The sequence below is a fragment of the Carcharhinus amblyrhynchos genome, chromosome 5 (assembly GCF_965287045.1).
Source record: "Carcharhinus amblyrhynchos chromosome 5, sCarAmb.v2.hapA, whole genome shotgun sequence".
NCBI classification, from domain to species: domain Eukaryota; kingdom Metazoa; phylum Chordata; class Chondrichthyes; order Carcharhiniformes; family Carcharhinidae; genus Carcharhinus; species Carcharhinus amblyrhynchos.
Window position 1 is genome coordinate 28,668,168 of NC_137328.1, and position 21,082 is coordinate 28,689,249.

The 21,082-nt window shown below is 41.7% G+C and overlaps 1 protein-coding gene across 3 annotated transcripts in view; it reads right to left on the reverse strand.

Moving 5' to 3' along the window:
• Window positions 1-14,770, reverse strand: part of LOC145342927 (adhesion G protein-coupled receptor L3-like) — a 937,845-nt gene extending 923,075 nt beyond the window's left edge. For all 3 annotated transcript variants that reach the window (XM_080188553.1, XM_080188552.1, XM_080188551.1), the window contains exon 1: window positions 13,986-14,770. The gene's annotated coding sequence lies outside the window, so the exon portion shown is untranslated. The remainder of the gene's footprint in view (window positions 1-13,985) is intronic.
• Between the last annotated feature and the right edge of the window lie 6,312 nt (window positions 14,771-21,082).

The following is a 21,082-nucleotide window of genomic DNA, read 5'->3' on the forward strand; positions in this document are numbered from 1 at the left end:
TGAGAGACAGAGCGCGAGATCCCAGTCTCAGGGTTCCCACTCGCTCTAGCCCCTGCACGCATGCACACAAACAGCGAGGATAAATGAGGAAGCTCCCAGAGACTGGGAGTGAGTCAGATACTTTCACTGGTTTGCTTTGACTTGTTTTTTGCTCAGCAAGTCATCTCATTTCTTCATACCTTCATTTCTTTTGAAATTATGTTTGACGTTGTGCCAAATCTCATCCCTCTGACATTTGTGCTGAACAGCCCACTCCACAGAAGGAGGCCATTCAGTCCATCATGTCCATGCCAGCCCCAGGACACCCAGGTGCCCTCTCTAATCCCACCTTCCTGCACACATTCCATAATCCTATAGCTTACAACACTTAAGGTGCAGGTCCAGGTACTTTCTCAAAGATTTTACGGTCTCTGCTCCACCACCAACTTGGGCTGTGAATTCCAGACATCCACCACCCTTTGCTTACAAGTTCTTCCTTACGTCCCTTCTACCAACTACTGCCACTTATTTTGAATCTATTGGCATTTTTTCTGTTCTGCCTGATGGGAATCATAGTAGGCGAGACCATGGAAATGTCCGTGACGTCGGGCACGATTTTACAGTTTGGGGGCGAGGTGTGGCCTGAAAATCCGATCCTATGTTCCCTAGTTCTAGAATTCTCCACCAAAGGAAACAATTTTATCCTGTCCATTTTATCCCTTCTCATAATTTTGTACACCTCTATCAAGTCACTCCTCAGTTTTCTTTGCTCCAAGAAAAGTAACTCCAGCCTACCCAATCTCTCTTCATAGCTACACTTTTCTAGCCCTGGCAACATTCTTGTAAGTGTCCTCTGCACTCTCTCCAGAGCAATTACATCCTTCCTGTAATATGGTAATGACCAGAACTGCAGACAATTCTCCAGCTGTGGCCTCACCAGTATTTTATACAATTCAACATTATATCTTATACCTTTGCCCAGGAAGGAGACCATTCCATATGCCTTCTTCACAACCTTGTCTCATTGAACAGTAACTTGTACGCATTTCTGCTTCTATTTTATACATTCATAAGGCTAAACTACATATGCATACCCACATGGTTATAGGGGTAACATGGATAAAGGATTGAATAGCTAACAAGGGAAGAGTATTGATAAATGGATAATTTTTGGGTTAGCAAGCTGTAACTAACATAGGGATCAGTGCAACTATTTGTAATCAGAATCCCTACAGTGCAAAGGGAAGCCATTCAGCCCATCAAGTCTGCACCTACTCTCCAACAACATACCTCACTCCGGCCAACCCTTGCCTTACCCCATAATTCCACACATTTAATCCACCTAACTAGTATATCTTTGGACTGTGGGAGGAACCCGGAGCACCAAGGGAAAACTGACGCAGACACAGGAAGAACGTGCAAACTTCACACAGACACCCACCACCCACCCTGGAATCGAACCCAAGTGCCTGGCACTGAGTTAGCAGTGCTAACTACTGTGCCACTGTAATATACATAGATTAAATAAATGGACAAAACTTGATAGCTTGGTTTGTGGGAAAATATGAACTTATCCACGTTGGCAGGAAAAGTAGAGGCGCAATGTACTATTTAAATAGAAAGATTGCAGAACTCAGTGGTAGAGAGTGATCTGGCAGCCCTTGTATATGAATCATAGAAGTTGTTATGCAGGTACAAGTTATTAAGAAGGCAAATACAATGTTTCTACATTTATTGCAAGGAGGAATATTAAAGTAGCGAACTTCTACTGCAGTTGCCCAGGACTTTGATGAGACCACACTGTTTTGGTCTCCTTATTTGAAAAAGATATATGAGAAGTAGTTCAGAGAAGGTTCACTTGACTCACTTATGGGATGAAGGGCTCATCTAATGAAGAAAGGCTGTTTTTTGGGCCTATAGCCATTACAGCACAGTACAGGCCCTTCGGCCCTCGATGTTGCACCAACCAGTGGAACCAATCTAATGACCCTCTAACCTAAACTATTCCAATGTTATCCATATGCCTATCCACTGACCATTTGAACGCCCTTAAAGTTGGCGAGTCCACAACTGCTGCAGGCAGGGCATTCCCACAACCTTACTACCCTCTGAGTAAAGAACGTACCTCAGACATCCGTCCTATAATTACCACTCCCTAATTTAAAGCTATGTCCCCTCGTGTTAGCCATCACCATCCGAGGGAAAGGTTCTCACTATCCACCCTATCCAATCCTTTGATCATCTTGTATGCCTCAATTAGGTCACCTTGTAACCTTCTTCTCTCCAATGAGAATAACCTCAAGTCCCTCAGCCTTTCCTCATAAGACCTTCCCAACATACCAGGCAACATCCTGGTAAACCTCCTCTGCACCCTTTCCAATGCCTCCACATCTTTCTTATAATGCGGCGACCAGAACTGTACGCAATATTCCAAGTGCGGCCGCACCAGAGTTTTGTACAGTTGTAACATGACCTCACGGTTCCAAAATTCAATCCCTCTACCAATAAAAGCTAACACACTGTACGCCTTCTTAACAACCTTATCAACCTGGGTGCCAACTTTCAGGGAGCTATGCACATGTACACCGAGATCTCTCTGCTCGTCAACACTACTAAGAGTCCCTCCATTAGCCCTATATTCTGTACTTCTGTTATTCTTACCAAAGTGAATCACCTCACACTTTTCCGTATTAATCTCCATTTGCCACCTCTCGGCCCAGCTCTGCAGCTTATCTATGTCCCTCTGCAAACTGTAACATCCATCCTCACTGTCTACAACTCCTCCAACTTTGGTGTCGTCAGCAAATTTACTAATCCATCCTTCTACACCCTCATTTAGGTCATTTATAAAAATGACAAACAGCAGTGGCCCCAAAACAGAAGAACTGCAGGTGAGCTTACATAGAACATAACAGCACAGTACAGGCCCTTCAGTCCTCAATGTTGTGCCGAGCTGTGTCCAATCCCAAAATCAAGCTATCCCCTCCCTATAATTCTGGAGTGCTCCATGTGCCTACTTACTAAAACATGTCAATATGGGGAGACTTGATAGGATGGCAGAGACAAGGGGGCAATTTTCCAGCCTCACCGCACCAGATGCGGATCACATGCAGGCTTAAAAATGGAAACTGTTTGACATCTGGTGCAAAACCGAATCAACCCAGTCCCTTGCTACTGGCAGAAACCAGTCACAAGGAATTTAAATGTGCTTAGCCCATTTAAAACCGGATTCCCCAGCTCCCAGGATCTTCATGACCCTCAAGCGCAGCGTAAATTTGGTGAGAATCACTACTGGCGTCCATTAGCAAAGACCAGGCATGATGGCTATGCTGGAGGGCTTGGAAGCCACTGAAGCCCCCATGTGGTTGGACACATGGATGAGTAGTGTCCATCTGGTGGTGCCACCTAAGCACTGCCAGTGTGCCGGTGCAGTGCTATGTCAGGGGTCATGAAGTGGAATCCATTGAGCAGCCCAATGTCTTGATGCCAGTGATGTATCGGAAAGGCGGTGGGGAAAACATGCTGATGAGTGGGGAAAGCGATCTCGATGTCCGTGAGAGGAAGGGGTCTTCCAGTGTACTTGGTGATCAGGGTGCCCTTTCAAATTCCCTCCGATCATTTTACAGTTAGCTCACCAGCATGTTTAGCCTCCGGCCCTCCCTCCCAGAATCAGCATGCAACTCACCACTCTCCCAAAAATGACTGGAATAATTGTGGTTCGGTCCGTGCTAGGAAACTGGTGCTGATCACTGTTTTTCACACCATTATATTTTGGGGGAAGTTCCACTAGGGGGGATGGTTTCAGAATAAGAAGTCTCCTTTTTATGATAGAGATGGGGAGAATTTTGTTCTCTTCCCCAGAAATCAGCAAAGGCTGATTGAACTTATTCAAAACTAAGTTCAAATAGATTTTTGATAGACAAGGGAGTCAAAACCACAATCAAGTCAGCCATTACTTTTATCAAATAGCAGAGCAGGCTCAAAGAGCCAAATAATCTACTCCTGTTTCTAAATCCTATGCTCTGATTTGGCCCGAGTGGATTCTTGAAAAATCAATTTCAAATTGGAGCTCATTACTAACTCACACAGTCGTCTTTGTAGACTTTATAGTCCCATTCTGTATCTTTTAAGTAGTCGTGGACTAGTTTGATCATACACTACACACCTTTAAGATCAAATACCTAGACATTTTACATTCACTTGGTTTGAACCATCTCTGAACATTAAAAACTAAAATATTGGGTGCAAACAAGGCTGGTGAGGAAGTTAGCGCTGTAACATGTATGTTTTAATCATCAGACTGGCTTCATGATGATCTAGGTGAAGTAATAGCCATCTTATTCTACCAGGTGTTTGGATTAATTGATCATTGATAAAAGGGACATCGGTGATTATGGATGACTTCAGTCTGCATATAGAAAGGGAGGGTCAAATTAGTCACAGTACAATAGAGGAGGAATTCCTGGAATGTATGCAAGATGGAGCAATATGTTGAGGCACCAACAAGGGAAAGGGCCATCTTGGACTGGATATCGTGCAATGAGAAATGGCTAGTTGGCAAATCTAGTTGTGAGAGAACCCTTGGAGATGAGTGACCAGAATATGATAATTTATCAATGTGGATAGTGAGGAAGTTGACTCAGACCTAGGTCCTGACTCTCAATATAAGGTAACTATGATGGTATGAGGAATGAGTTGGCAATGATGGACTGGGAAACATTGGACTGTGGACACACAATGGTATGCATTTAAGGAGTGGATAAGTCAACTCCAGAAGTTGTTTATTCTCATTTGGCGTAAGAGTGGTAAAGTAACTGTGGTCAAACCATGGTTTACAAAGGAAATTAGAGATCGTATTCAATCTGAAGAAAAAGCATGTTGTGTCTCCCAGGAATCTGAAACGCTTCCCCTCACACCATCTTTTCAACATATCCTGCTGTTTCTACTCTGACTAACACGTGACACTGGTAGCAATCTTGAGATAATCTTGAGGTCCTACTTTTCAACTTGTTTCCTAGTTCCCAATATTTTGCATTTAGGACCTCATTCCTTTTTTTAACAAGTGTCATCTGTACCAATATACAGCACAGCAATTGGCTATTTACCCTTCAGAATGTCCTGCAACCACTCAAACATCTTTGACCCTGGCACTAGGGAGGCAACATGGTATCTGGAGTCTCTTTTATGGCCACAAAATCATCTATCTATCTATTCCCCTTACAATTGCATTTCTACAACTTTTACTCCTCCCCTGTGCAGCAGAGTCAAGAATAGATCTATGAATTTGGCTGTTGCTGCTTTACTGAGAGGCTATTTCAATTGAACAGAACGGCACAGGAACAGGCCCTACAGCCCACCAAGTCCATGCTGACACAGATGCCTCTCTAATTTTTTTTTGCCTCTATTTCCTGCCTACTCATGTATCTATCCAGATGCCTCTTGAACGTGGTTATAGAATCTGCTTCCACCATTCTCTGAAAAACTTTCTCCTTACATCCTTTTTAAACTTTCCCCCTTTCACTTTCAACCTCTGCCACTGAGCAATTGACCCTTCAACCGTAGGAAAAAGATTCAAATTATCCACTCTATCCAACTCTGTTATAATCTTGGAAATCTCTATCAGGACTCCCTCATCCTCCGACACACCCATGAGAACAATCCAAGTTTGTTCAACATTTCTTCATCGTCATATCCTCCAAACTAGGAAACATCTTGGTAAACCTCTTCCGCACCCTTTCCATCAACATCCTTCCAGTAGTGTGGCGACTAGAATTGTACACGATACTACAAATGCAGCCAAACCAAAGTCTTATAAGTAGCAATATGATTTTCGAATTCCTACATCAATGTCCCAAACGATGAAGACCAACATGCCATATGCCTTCTTGACCACCTTGTCCACCTGAGTTGCCATCTTCAGAGAACTATGAATCTACATGCCAAGCTTCCTCTGTATGCTAATATTTCTAAGGGTTCTACTATTTACTGTATACATTCCTTTTACAGTAGACCTTCCAAATCACATCACCTTACATTTATCTGGGTTAAATTCCATCTGCCATCTTTCGGCCCAGGTCCCCAGCTGATGATTTACATCCTGCTGTTCCTCTGACAATTTTCCTCACTATCCGTTACTCCCCCAATGTTTGTTTCATCTCTAAATTTACGAATCAGACCACCCACATTTTGCTCTAAATCATTTATATATATTACACACAGAGGCCCCAGCACTGATCCTTGTGGAACCCTTGTCATAAATTTCCAGTTACTCTCTGCCCAAGCTAGTCTTGTACTCATCTTACCAGCTCACCTTAGATCCAATATGACTTCACCTTCTGTATCAGCATGTCACAAGGAACCTTACTGAAGGCTTTGCTAAAGTCCATGTGTACAACATCCACTACCCCAATCAATTTTTTTGTCACTTCCTCAAAGAATTCAATCAAGTTTGACAGACATGACCTCCTCTCCACAAAACCATGCTGCCTATCGCTAACAAGCCTTCCAGATGCGAGTATATCCTGTCCCCAAGAATCTTCTCTAATAATTTCCCTAATACTGATGTAATGCTCACAGGCCTGTAATTTCCTGGATTATCTCTTCTGTCCTTCTTAAACAAAGGAACAATGTTAGCTACTCTCCAATCCTCTGGTACCTCATCCGTGGCTAAAGAAGATACAAAGATTTTGACCAAGGCCTCAGCAATTTCTTGCCTCACCTCTCAGTATTCTGGGATAGGCCCTATCTGGCCTTGGGGACTTGTCCACCTTAAAATTTTTCAAAACCTCCAATACCTCATCCCTTTTCACCTCAACATGTCTTAGAATGTCAATATTCTCCTTTCTGCACTCACCATCCACCACTTGCTTCTCTTTTGTGACTACTGATGCAAACTCATCTGGCCCCACACACAAATTCCCTCCACTGTCCTTGAGTGGACCTACCCTTTCCTTAACTCCCTCTTCCACCTCACATATGCATAAAAAGCATATAAAAAGATTTTTCTTAATCCTGCCTACTCAGGACATTTTGTGGCCCTTTTCCTGCTATCTTTATATTCCCCAAGATCCTCATCCATTTTCAATTTCTTGAAATTTATGTATGCTTCCTTCTTTTTTACTAAGCTCACAATCTCTCTTACCACGTAGGGTTCCTGAATCTTGCCATCTTTATCCTTCATTTTTACAGGAACATACTTATTCTGATTTGTTAACAACCGACTTGTAAAAGACCCCCATGTATCGGATGTGGATTTACCCTCAAACAGCTACCTCCAGTCTACATTACCTAGCTCCTGCTGAATACTGTTGCAGTTAGCCTTTGCCAGATTAGTAATTTCACCCTGGGACTACTTCTACAAGTATCTTAAAACATATAGAATCGTGATCCCTATTCCCAAAATGGTCCCCACTGAGACAATCAATCACCTGTCCGGGTTCAACTGTGTCCAAAACAGTATATCTGGTTTGCAGGGGAATGACCACAGAAGATTACTACCCTGCTTCCATCATCATCTTGCTCTGCCTGATGGTCACCCATTCCCTCCCTGGCTGTGGAGTCTGAGCCTGCCATGTGAACATCTCTCTATACATGCTATCCAAAATACTGCTCCAGGCTTCCAGGAACTGCACCTGGAAACAACTGCTCCACACATGCTGGTCCTGGGAAATGGAAACATTCCTGGTCTCCCAATGGTCTTCTTGAATATTGTCCCCATCACAGCTTCCTAAGCATGTGCTCTTCTTCCTAGATGAGGAGTATGGAGTTGTTTAGCCATACCAGGAGTGCATCTCCCTCATGTTTCAGGCTTTCAGCAGGGTTTTCAACACTGCATCTGTGGAGAGGAAATACAGCCAACGTGTCAAGTCTGGATGATCCTTCGTCAGAGCTAAGAGCAAGGAAAATCAGAAAAGACTTATACTGAGGGCGGTGGTGGTGGGGGCTGCTGTAATAGGACAGCCACCACCCACCCACCCCAAGTATAAATCTTTTCTAATTTTCGTTGCTCTTTGCTCTAACAAAGGATCATCCAGACTTGAAACGTTGGCTCTACTCTCCACAGATGCTGTCATACCTGAGATTTTCCAGTATTTTCTGTTTTTGTTTTAGATTCCAGCATCCGCGGTATTTTGCTTTTATTTTCAAAGGCCTTGTTGTTTCTCAATGGTTGACTGATTTTTTTTTCCAATCTCGCTTTGGACCAGAGAGATGCTGAGGGTCAGCATGAGAAATTAAGTTCAGGATATTCAAGTTGAACACAGTCTTAATTAAGGAGTTCTTCAAAATGTTCTCTTTAGCAAGCTCTGTCTCTCTGTTCTTTAAACAAACTTAGAACTTTCAAAAACATCAAGCCAAATAAGTATTTTTAAAGTGTAATAACTATATCAATATAGGAACCACAGCAGTCAATTTGCACACAACAGGTCAAACAAACAGTAATTGAAATGAGCAAATAATCTGTTTTTTTTTAAATGTTTGTTGAGGCATAAACAAGGGTCAGGCCAAAGAGAGAACTTCACTACTCTTCTTCAAATCATGGTACAAGATCTTTTCCATCTAACTTTGAGGGCAGAGGGGCCTCAATTTAATATCTAATCCAAAAGATGGTTCCCTCAACAGCATAGAATTTCCTTGCTATCGCAGTGAAATATCAACTGAGATTTTGTGCTGAAGTCTCTGATGCAGTGCTTGAATGCTCAACCTTCTGACTCATGCAGGCTTGCTACTAATTGAACCAAGGCTAACAAAGGTAGATGAGCAAAAAGGAATGAAGGAATATGGAATATGGTGGGTAAAGAAGCTGAATATTGACCAAAAGAGAGACACATTCCCAAACTCTCTTGTCTTGCACTTACAGAATATAGAATCTACATTTCTATATTCTATAGCCTAGTAATCTCTAAGGTAGGGACATGTTCAGCACAACTTTGTGGGCCAAAGGGCCTGTACTGTGCTATAGTTTTACTATATTTCTACAGTGCAGAAAGAGGTCTTTTGGCCCATCAAGCATGCAATGACAACAATCCCACCCAGATCCTATCCCTGTAACCCCACATATTTATCCTCCTCGTTTCCCCTGACAATAAGAGGCAATTTATCATGGCCAATCAACCTAACTTGCACATCTTTGGAGTCATGCATCTGAATAGATGCAGGAATACAAATGACAATTTATGCCGCAGAGGAGAGGTGCTGTTTAGTAGGCAATTTGATTCTGATTGGCCAATGCATTGCCATGGAGAAAGTAATAGGGAACTATATGCTCCCCATGTTTCAGTAATACAATAAAGGCACAAGGCTTGAACATATTCCTTTTATTTCCAGAGAACAAGTTCCTGTGAATGAATGTGCATCACTTTGAGCAAGTGTAAATGAATCACATTATGAGCTTGACCGATTATCTGAAATTGGCTGTTTACGTACCTATTAACACATTCAAGACTGTTCAGAAAGTGCTGTCCAATCAAGGAATTAGGTCTACTAAAGGACATTTCATTTTGTGTTTTGCAGGCGTGGGCTGGTTGCTTTCCTCATTGGTTAAGCCTTTGGCCCAAGTCAACTTGTCGACTAAATATGGTCCATTTCACTTTCCTCAACTGTTTATACGCAAACAAAATCATTTCACCAGAACCAAATCTGCAGTTTATCTCTGAGCAAAAGACCTTGAGTGGACATATTCCTCAGCTATTACTAGGGAATCACAACGAAAAGACAAATGGCCAAACTAACGTGGGACACAATGTTACACCCTAACTCTTCCGATCCAAGTTGGCATGACAAATAAACAGAAGGAATTACAGCAGCACAGCACTACAAATATTTCAATAGACAAGGGGCAGAGAAACAAATCCAGTAATTTCTTTATACCTCTAACCTCACCCACTATGATAATGATTCAGCCATTATTAGCAATTAACATTGTTCTATCAAAACTGCACAAACAATGATTTAATGTTCTTATGTAACATCACAAATACTGTATAAAAACAAGAAATCCATAAATCACAAGCACTGCATGTACAGATAAGTTATTAGATATTTGGCAACGATCTCAACTGAATTTTATTGAACTCATCTAGCAGAATGCCTACTTCTCTGACAGACTAGGATTTTGAAATTTTAGTCAGCTGATTTTTGTGCCCCTTTTGGTTTAAAATAGATAGCATACAACTTTTTGGAATGTCTAGTCAAAAGAATCGACACTCTCTCTGGCTGTACCTGATTGCAACACTACAGCAGGTGGTAACTAATTCTTATTGTAAAAATATGAACACAGTGAACTTATAATGTTAATTTCTGCAACCATTGTCCAATGCTGTAGCACTGCAACTAAAGACTTGAATTAACTGATCTGTCAGACATTGAAGTCCTGCCTCAGTAATTGCTGGAAGGCATTTTGAGTTAGATCAAGCTACATTTTAAATATTTCAGAAGAGGATCATTAGCGGTGAGAGAGTTGGGCGGGGGCAGGTGGGAGTGGTGCAGAGGAAAATCACATGCAAACCAGGAGGGTGAGTAAGATGTCACCATTTGGAATTCACTTATTAGCTTTTCACTCATCATGATTTGAAGCTAAGTAAATAAATGCTAAATAAAAGAGGAAAAAAAAATTGATTCAGATTAGGAATGGACCAGCTCTGCAAAAGAAACTCAGAAAGCTAAGGAGAAAGAATTGAAGCTAGAAGGGCAAACACATTTGAGATTAAAACAAACTGATGATTGGTTTCTATTTCAGCTCCTCAGATTTGTAAAGTATTTAATCCCCGAATGGCTGAAAAGTGAAAATTTCCAAACATCACTTTTTTTTATTTTTGGGAAAAGATTTAAGAACCACCTCTGCCTACTAACAGTTTAGTATTTAAAATTAACGTGCTCAAGTTGCGAAGAAAAAACAAATCCCATAGAGACACAGTCCAGTTTTAAATAACATACTGTAGTTCGATTCCAGTTTTACAATATTCTTACTTAATAACTAATTGGTAAACTAATCGTCTGAAAATGTGTTGCTGAGTTATAGATTAGGAAGAGATCACACCAATAGATGTATTAGGATGAAAAAAAAAACAAGGTCAAACTCACCCCAGCATCAAATTGGCTCATAAATTGAGTGGGGAACAAGAGGAAGAAAAACAGCATTACAGGTTACTAGCATTTCACACGTGCAGCTAAACACAAATATACCAAAACTGATTAGAAGTAGAATTTGAAAAATGGGTGGGAATGGTCCAATCGAATTTTAGGCTTGTCTCTAACTGGAGACATTATAATCCTTAGTACTTACTACAAAAAAAACATTAAAAACACCAGAGTGGCCAAACAATTAATGTCATAAAGCCACTAAAACAACAGTGAGTGAGGTGCAGAAGCAGATTGCCCAAGATATTAGAACTTCCTATAGGCATTATGACAAATATTAAAGTAAGAAATCACATACGGATTCTACTTTCAAAAGTTTAGGTATCAGTTCAGCTCAATTTTAGTGCGACGTTGAAACAAAAACTCCCAAACTAGTCATTAAAGACCATCTGCAGAACAAGAGAACAAGGCCATACACTTAAACATAGCTTCAATAGTGTCTTTTAATCCCCTAAAAAAAATCTACACAGCTCTCTGGCCCAACTCCTTTGAATCAACATCCACTCATGTTCTGAAAAAAAATCATCTTCGACCACATTCAAATATGTACAAAAACAAAATATTCGTTTTGCCAAATTAAAAAATGCTATACGTTGAGATTGTTAATCATATTGCTGTTATCTTGGAATCATTGAACAGTTACTGAGAGAAGGAGGCCATTCAATCTCTCAAGTCCACACCAGCTCTGTAAGATCAACTCATTTAGTCCAACATAATTGTGTTTAGCTTGAGCATGTTAATGGCAGCTTTGTTGTATATTATTTCTAAACAAAATCTAGAATTTGCGTTGGTGTATATTGAAGTTTAGAATACAACCTCAATCACGCTAACTGCATGGATTATTCCTAGAATGCATCCTAGGCTCAAGGGAAGAAATTGTCTGCATCTGTTCCTGGAAGAGGAAAGACAAGACATGATTTCTAATACAAGAATCTTTTGGACAGAGGAAATAGCTGCCACTATTAATACTGCACATTTCTACCATCTGACTGAGAGCAGACCTATAAGCAACACAACTTGACATTCGATGTGAAATGGTAGCGCATGAAAATGTTTATTTTTCTACAATAAGAGTTCCTCAGTACTTAGCCATTGATTTTCAATTGCAATTATAGCAATTTGTCAGGCACACCACACAACTGCAGACTAATTTTCTAAATTGTACACCAGGCCTTGTTTAAGTTATGTTTGTCCTGAAACGATCTTAAAAACCTCAATGCAGACATTCCACCTTCTTCAAATCACCTAAAGGATAGGTGGAATTACAGTGTTGTTATGACCAAATGGATGCAGTTCAGTCCAAAAAGGAGAAATTCATGTTAATGCAAGTACGCGATTTGTTAGAAATGGTACAACACCCGATTCCTCACACGCAGCTGATCGCCCTGTAGAACAAAATAAACTATCCCTTTACACAGTTCAATTTAGACGAGTGGAATTTGCCCCTGGTTACAATCAATACAATGACAGCTACTGCTGCAGTAATGGTGGATAGTTTCCTTTACAAAGGGGGAACACCTTCTCTCCCCACTCAAAACCTGCTGGCAGTGAAAGCTATTCAGATCGAGTCACAAGGATCTTTTTTTCTTCCTTAGACCCTTGCAATAGCTTTAGAAAACAGGGTGCCATTGAAAAACTGCTAACAGGGTCAGCTGCTGATGGAATGCTTTTTAGTATTCAGGTTAGCCAGCCAAGCAGAACATCAAAAAACTCTAGCTCTTCGCTATTCTCAAAGGCTTAAGTTAATGCAGAGTTACTAAAACAATACAGTTCCTCTACTGAATAACACACACTAAAATCGCTGAGCAAGTAAACACCTTACCCAAACCGCCTCCCCTAGTTCTACTTATTAAAAAACATATTACATTGTCATGGGCAAACAATGTTGTCAAAGAAAGTAATAAATATAAGTGTCTCAATTTGACTCCCACACAGTCTCCCACACATTTTAACATACATACGTCTCATGCTTCATTCATGACGAAAATACCGTATATTTCATCTTGATGTATCGTGTGCCGATTCAACAGCTGGGAAATCTAGAATGCACACACTGTACCGGAGTTTAATCCGGTGTCAATCCGAAAAACAACATAAAATGAGATTTTAACCAACACGAGTAAATAATGATCTAGATCGCAGTACTGGGGATACTCTGTTGTGGCATTCTTCCACAAGAATCAACTCAACACAATCACGATAATAACAGTTTACGTGAATAAAATGGGACTCAGGAAAACACACAGGCTCACACGTACTGTGTGGTCGATTCCAGCAAAAAGCATCCCTTTCCTCACAGTGCCACAATCCAATTGAATAAATTTCCACTATCCCAGGGCTGTGAACTAAATCCTTTATCATTATTAGTGAGAATCACTCCTTTAAAACAAACAGCATTTAAAACTAGGTGTCTGCACGGCATCAGCCATCCAAAACAATATTTTGAAATAAAATATACTGTAAACAAGGATAACTACTTTCGCACACCGAACATATGCTTTTTTTGCATTAGTATTCCTAACATCGTAAAGGGACGTGATTTCTGCAGCTTCGACACGAAGATCACACATCCAGCACGATCCAGGGGAGAAATCAATCGGAAAAGAAATACAAGCGATTTACATTGGAACGTCGTGTAAATTAGGAAAACAATGTCCACATTTATTTTGTCAATGAACGTACAAAGCAAAAATAAACAACTGACATTACCAAAAAAAACAACGGTTATCGCGGCATAGAAATCTGAAACGAGCCTTTGCGAAAGGAAAAGAGTAAGTGCATGTAGGAACCGTATGCTTATGGGAAGCATGGCGATGCTCCATAATATGTAGTGCGTGAGAGTGTGGAAAATCCGAATTCTTTCTCCTTACCACACAGCCAGGCTGAGTTCTTGTCGGAAGCGAGTCCTGCTGGTTCAGGGACCTGGATTCAGAAGCAGTCAAAAGGTGGCAGCAGCGTAATCTCTCTCATGCATTCGCCGAACATCAAATCAACCCCAAGTAACAGCTCGGCTTCATTTCCTCTCTCGATTTCTCTGCCCTTGGCGAGCAGAATTGTACAAGTTGAGAAAAGGCGGTGGCTTATTGTCTGCAGCAAGTCTCCTTCAATAGTGGAAGGTGCAGCGGGATGTCCTTAAGGAGCTACCATTGGGATGGAAGCTGCTTTACTCCAGTCTTTTCATGTCCTCATTCCCGCACTCCATGCCTGGGGTGGAAGGGTGCAGCTCCACCTAGTTCTCCCTTTCAGTCCCGAGCACTTTCCCTTCGGAAGGTTAGGCGGATAGAGAAGACTTTGCGGCTGGTAGTATTCTCACTCACACTCTTTTCACTGTCTCACACGCACATTTCACCGAGCAATCCGCGCCGCAATTCAGTCTCACCCGTGTTCTTTCTTTTGCATCCAGTTATTTCTCCCTCTTGTTTTTTGTTTTGTCCGCCCTTATTTATCTTCCTGCTGCAGAAACTCGGCGTCTCTAAACGCAATTCGACAGCTACACAAAAAAATGAGGAAAAATGTCCTTGTTACACAAAGCTCTCCCAGCTTTTTTTCCCCTATATCCTGGCTCACAGATGCTCTGTCTCGCTTTTCCCCCCTCTTTCCTGTTCTATCTCCAAGTATATGTTTATAAGCACGCGAAGAACAAGCAAAATGTTTCCTTATAAACAGAGCTCCGCAAAATGACAAACCAATTTAAACCTTGCTCTGGTGCTGCTTTCAAAAAATGAGGAGAGAGTGCAAATCCTGGCAGTGGATCAGGCTAGCAGGTTGCATTTCGGAACGATTACAAAGAGCCAAGCATTGATACAATCTATCATTCTGTTCATCTTTCCAAGTAGTCCTTCTGACTCATTGCATCTATATCCCTTTGCTCTTCCTTTATAAACATGCAAATTATAAATACATTTGAGAAACTATGTTTTAAACCAAAGCAGACAGCTCCATTTTAGTTACCATGGAGATCATGTCACTTTGGGTAAATATGAACACATTGTTTTCCTTACATTTGGTGCACATGAATCTGTAGCGGCGATTGACTTAGCAATTTTTGTATTAATCATGAAAAGATTGCAAACATCCATTCCAGGTCGACAGTTCAGTCCACCGTTGCCATGGAAATGCAACCCCTCTACATGATGATCTAATTCTGAATTCCACTCATTTAGTTTTTGGGGGAAGGGAAGATGAAGTCAAGACACCAAGTTCCCAGAACTTTATTAGAAATTCAAAGTCTCCTCAAAGTTGGCAGAAATACCAGAATTCACATTTTTTGTTTGCAAAAGATTAGATCGGCATCCAAAGTGCTCCACAGAAAATATTTCAATTGCAGATAAAACAGACACAAATATTGTAGCTGCTTGCTCCATTCCAGGGGCCTGCTACATCCGGTGCCGGGTGGTCGCGTGTTCCCATTCAGTGGTTAAGTCAGCAAATGCATTTTTATGAAATACTATCCTGTACTCAGACTCGGCGACAATAGGGAGAAGGGAAAAGGCATATAAAATGAATCAGGAGCTCTGAAGCTTTCTTTTGCCCCTATTATAAAAAGAGAGGGCTCATTGTGTGTTAGTGTATGGAGCCGAATTGGGAGAGCTGTTTGGGCCATGTCCCTGTGGATCGCCGCGTGGGGAGGAACATGTAGCAAATCTTTAAAGTGTCACCTGTACTTGTCTTTGATATCAATACCGCTCGCTTCAGCTCCAGCCTTGGTTTAATTAAACTCTCATCAGATTGTTAAACTAATGATCAATGGGGGATTCCTCGGAGGAGAAGGATTGCTTTGCGATTATGTCACTAACTGGCACTGCCGCATTGAAGCCTGCAGGCATTAAGAATCATCTGTGGCATGATTAATTAAAAGCAACAATAAAAAGAGGTAAAATATACACGTTCGTCAGTTTCCTGTCTGTTCAGATCGCAGAGTAAAAATATTCCTGAATATTTTTCACCTGTCGGGATTCCTGTCCATCTATGGGACTCTATGTGCCCTCTACTGGAAAACCATCTCTTCCGCAACAGAAAGCATGCTGCACTTTTAAAGGGACCGTGCACCTTATGGCTTTTACTTCAACGGATTTCAGCGTTAATATGTTTTGGCGCAATTTGACGTTTCATAATAAAATTTCACAAGCCATTCAAAATGATTTTAGTTTCCCCACTTCAATCAAAACTGCAACAATACATTCTTACATAAAACATGCAATAAGCTGCATTTTTGGGTGCAACATATTGACATGTGCCAATAGATTTAATCAATTTCAAGGAACTTGAGGGATAAGGAGGGGACACAAATTCAACAAGAGGGGCAGGAGGTTGGGGGCGGGGGGGGGGGTAGTTGTGAGGAAAAACCTCTTTACCTGGAGGATGGTGATGATCTGGAATGCACGATCTGGGAAGATGGTGGAGGTAGGTTGACTCGCATCGTTAAAAGTATTTGGATCAGCACTTAGCAGGTCATGACATTCAAGGCTATGGGCCAAGTGCTGGTCAATGGAATTAGGTAGGTGTTTCTCACGTGTTGGGACAGACTGGATGGGTTGAAGGGCCTCTTCTTCTCTGTATGATTCTGTGATTTAAATGTAGTGTAATTTAAGCTGTTGCTATAAATAAAATACGATTACTAAAGATTTTAGAGGATTTTGTTTTAATAGGGAGGCCTTTCAAAGTTTGAATGTTGCATTTTCAACTCTTGGAGCTACAAATTTAACTTCCATCATCTCTCAAAAAATTCTTAGAACTCATGCATATATATCACATTTTGTTGCAGATGCAAAATAATCTTTTAAAGAGAAAGAATCCAGTCATTTCCTCTTTTCCTCACCCTGGCAATGAACTGTCAACTTCCTACAAAGAAATAAATACCCCCACAAAGCGAACTCAGAAAATGCCCTCATGGGAGTTCGTCCCTAATGGTCTGAAGATGTGTCAATTTATGGCAATCAGAGAAGCATTTCACCCCAAAGTAGTGTGGGAACAAAGGTGGGTTTTTCTCTATGGTAACTTTAGCCACAAAAGATAATCAAACATGTTAATCAATTTGAACTGCTTTATATACAAAGAAATATCAAAATATAATACAGCAAGAATTCAACTGGGGCAACAGCTAGTACCCAGGTCCCTAATGGAAAACTAAACCCGTGCTACCTATGGCATCACTCTGTGCATGCACACAGACATCAGCAAATGTGTTTAAAAAGACAATACATGTAATAACTCATATAACACTTCTCCCCTCTTTCATTACAAAAATACAATGAAACTAATGTTTTAACTATACATCAGTCTTTCAGGAACTTTGCAACTATGCTGTGATCTGCGCAGTACCACTGGTGACTCTGTCAACTCTGATGATGCTCAATCTAGCTCAGATGAACTGTGGCTGCAGGAGTGGGTAGAGTATTAATGCATGAGTGTCCAATGCATGAGAATGTAGGTTTGGAATTCAGGAAGGGGGACTATGAAGAACTTGCATAGTTTGACATGAGAAATGGGAAGTTCTGATGGGCTTAAAAATTGACAAACTTCCTGATCCAGATGAATTGCATCCCAGGCTGATGTGGGAGGTGAGATAGGAAATTTCAGGGGCTCTGACAGAAATGTTTAATTCCTCTCTATCCATGGGGGAAGTGTCAGAGGACAGGAAGACAGAAATTGCAGTTGCACTTTTCAAGAAGAGTGGTAGAGATGAACCAGGAAATTACAGACAGGTGAGCCTCTTCACATCAATGGAAGGGAAACTGTTGGAGAAAATTCTGAAGGGGAGGATTAATATTCACTTGAAAAAGCATGGGTTAATTAGGGATAGTCTGTATGGACTTGTCAAAGGGAGGTCATACCTAACAAATTTGTTAGAATTCTTTGAAAATGTGATTAAGTATGTGAATGAGGGAAGTTCAGTTGATGTAGTTTGTATGGATTTTAGCAAAACTTTTGATAAGGTCCCATCTACCTGGGAGACTGATTGAGGAGGTTAAAGCACATGAAATTCAGGGAAACTTAGTGAGGTGGATCAGAAAATGACTTAGTAATAGGACTCAAAGTAATGGTTTGAGTGACTGGATGCCGGTATCCAGCAGTATATAACAAGATTCAGAACTGGGATTCTTATTGTTTGTTGTATAGATAAACATCGTAAGTGAAAGTGTGGGGCGAATGATAAGCAAATTTACAGGTGTCACCAAGATTGGTAGGATGGTTAACAGTGAAAAAGAAGGTTGTAGGTTACAGGAAGATGGGTTGGTCAGATGGGCAGAGCAGTGGCAAATGATATTTAACTCTGGTAAGTGCATTTCTGATGCACTTTAAGAAACAAGACGAGGGAGTATATAATGAATGGCAGGACACTGGAAAGCTCAGAAGAATAGAGGGATCTTGACATAATTATTTACAGATCACTGAGCACAGTGCATATGAATAGGATAATTCAGAAGGCATATGGGACACTGTATACTTGCTTTTATCAGCCATGATATAGAGTACAAGAACAAGGAGGTAATGTTGGAGTTGTACAGAGCATTGGTTAGGCCACAGTTGGAGTACTGTGTGCAGTCCTCACTATAGGAAGGATGTGATAACACCAGAGGGGGTACAGAGGAAATTCAAAGAACAGAGAACAATACAGCACAGAAAACAGGCCCTTCAGCCCCCCAAGCCTGCGCCGCTCATGCCTCCAGCTAGACTATTCGCTTGTATCCCTCTATTCCCAGTCTGTTCATGTGGCTATTCAGATAAGTCTTAAATGATCCCAGTGTGTCCACCTCTACCATGTTGCTTGGCAGTGCATTCCAGGCCCCCACCACCCTCTGTGTAAAATACATCCCCCTGACATCTGTGTTAAACCTTGCCCCCTCACCTTGAACCTTGTGTTTGTCACCTCCGGCCTGCAAAAAAGTTTCCCACTGTTCACCCTGTCTATGCCCTTCATCATTTTATACACCTCTATTAGGTCGCCCCTCATCCTCTGTCTTTCCAGGGAGAACAACCCAAGTCTACCCAATCTCTCCTCATGGCTAAGACCCTCCATACCAGGCATCATCCTGGTAAACCTTCTCTGCACTCTCTCCAAAGCCTCCATGTCCTTCTGGTAGTAAGGCGACCAGAACTGGATGCAGTATTCCAAATGTGGCCTAACCAACGTTCTATATAGCTGCAACATCATACGCCAACTTTTATACACTATGCCCTGTCCTATAAAGGCAAGCATGCCATAAGCCTCCTTCACCACCTCCTCCACCTGCATTGCCACCTTTGAGGATCTGTGGACCTGCACACCCAGGTCCCTCTGTGCATCTATACTACTGATGATTCTGCTATTTATTGTATAGCTCGCCCCTACATTAGTTCCACCAAAATGCATCACTTTGCATTTATCCGGATTAAATTCCATCTGCCATTTCTCCGCCCAATTTTCCAGCCTATCTATATTCTGCTGTATTCTCTGACAATGTTCATCGCTATCCACAAGTCCAGCCATCTTTGTGTCGTCCACAAACTTACTGATCACACCAGTTACACCTTCCAAATCATTTGTATGTATCACAAACACAGTAAAAAGTCTGACAACACCAGGTTTTAGTCCAACCTGGTGTTGTCAGACTTTTTACTGTGTTTACGCCAGTCCAACGCCGGCATACCCACACTATATCACAAACAGCAGAGGTCCCAATACAGAGCGCTATGGAACACCACTAGTCACAGGCCTCCAGCAGAAAAAGACCCTTCCACTGCTACCCGCTGTCTTCTATGGCCAAGCCAGTTCTCCACCCATCTAGCTAGCTCTCCTTTTATCCCGTGAGATTTAACCTTTTGCACCAACCTGCCATGAGGGGCTTTGTCAAACGCTTTACTAAAATCCATATAGATGACATCCACAGCCCTTCCTTCGTCAATTGTTTTTGTCACCGCCTTAAAAAACTCAATCAAATTTGTGAGGCATGACCTCCCTCTTACAAAACCATGCTATCTATCACTAATGGGATTATTCCGTTCTAAATGTGCATACATCCTATCTCTAAGAATCCTCTCCAACAATTTCCCTACCACGGACATCAAGCTCACCAGCCAAAATTACCCGGGTTATCCTTGCTACCCTTCTTAAATATCAGGACCACATTTGCTATCCTCCAATCCTCTGGGACCTCACCTGTGTCCAGCGAAGAGACAAAGATTTATGTTAGAGGCCCAGCAATTTCATCTCTTGTCTCCCTGAGCAGTCTAGGATAGATGCCATCAGGCCCTGGGGATTTGTCTGCCTTAATGTTTCCTAAACGATTCCTTGGGGCGGCACGGCAGCACAGTGGTTAGCACTGCTGCTTCACATGCTCCAGGGTCCTGGGTTCGATTCCCGGCTCGGGTCACTGTCTGTGTGGAGTTTGCACATTCTCCTCGTTTCTGCGTCGGTTTCCTCCAGGTACTCCGGTTTCCTCCCACAGTCCAAAGATGTGCGGGTTAGGTTGATTGGCCATGTTAAGAAATTGCCCCTTAGTGTCCAGGGATGCATAGGTTAGAGGGATTAGTGGGTATAATATGTACGGAAATGGAGGTAGGGCTGGGTGGGATTGTGTTCGGTGCAGACTCAATGGGCTGAAGGGCCTCTTTCTGCACTTTATGGTTCTATGATTCTATAAAACCTAACACTTTCTTCCTTGTAATTGAGATTTTTTCTAATGGGTCAACACATTCCTCTGACACACTCCCAGTCAACATGTCCCTCTCCTTTGTGAATATTGATGCAAAGTATTCATTTGGGATCTCACCTACTTCCTGGGGTAGGGGAAGCATAATTCCCCTCCTTTGTCCCTGAGCGGTCCAATTTTTTTCCCGACAACTCTCTTGTTCCTAATGCTATGGGGGGGAACGTGATTGTGGTGTATAAGATTATGAAGGGTATGGATAGGATGAGGAGGGAGCAGCTGTCCCTCTTGGTTAGGGGGTCAATCACGAGGGAGCACGGTTTTAGGGTAAGGGGCAG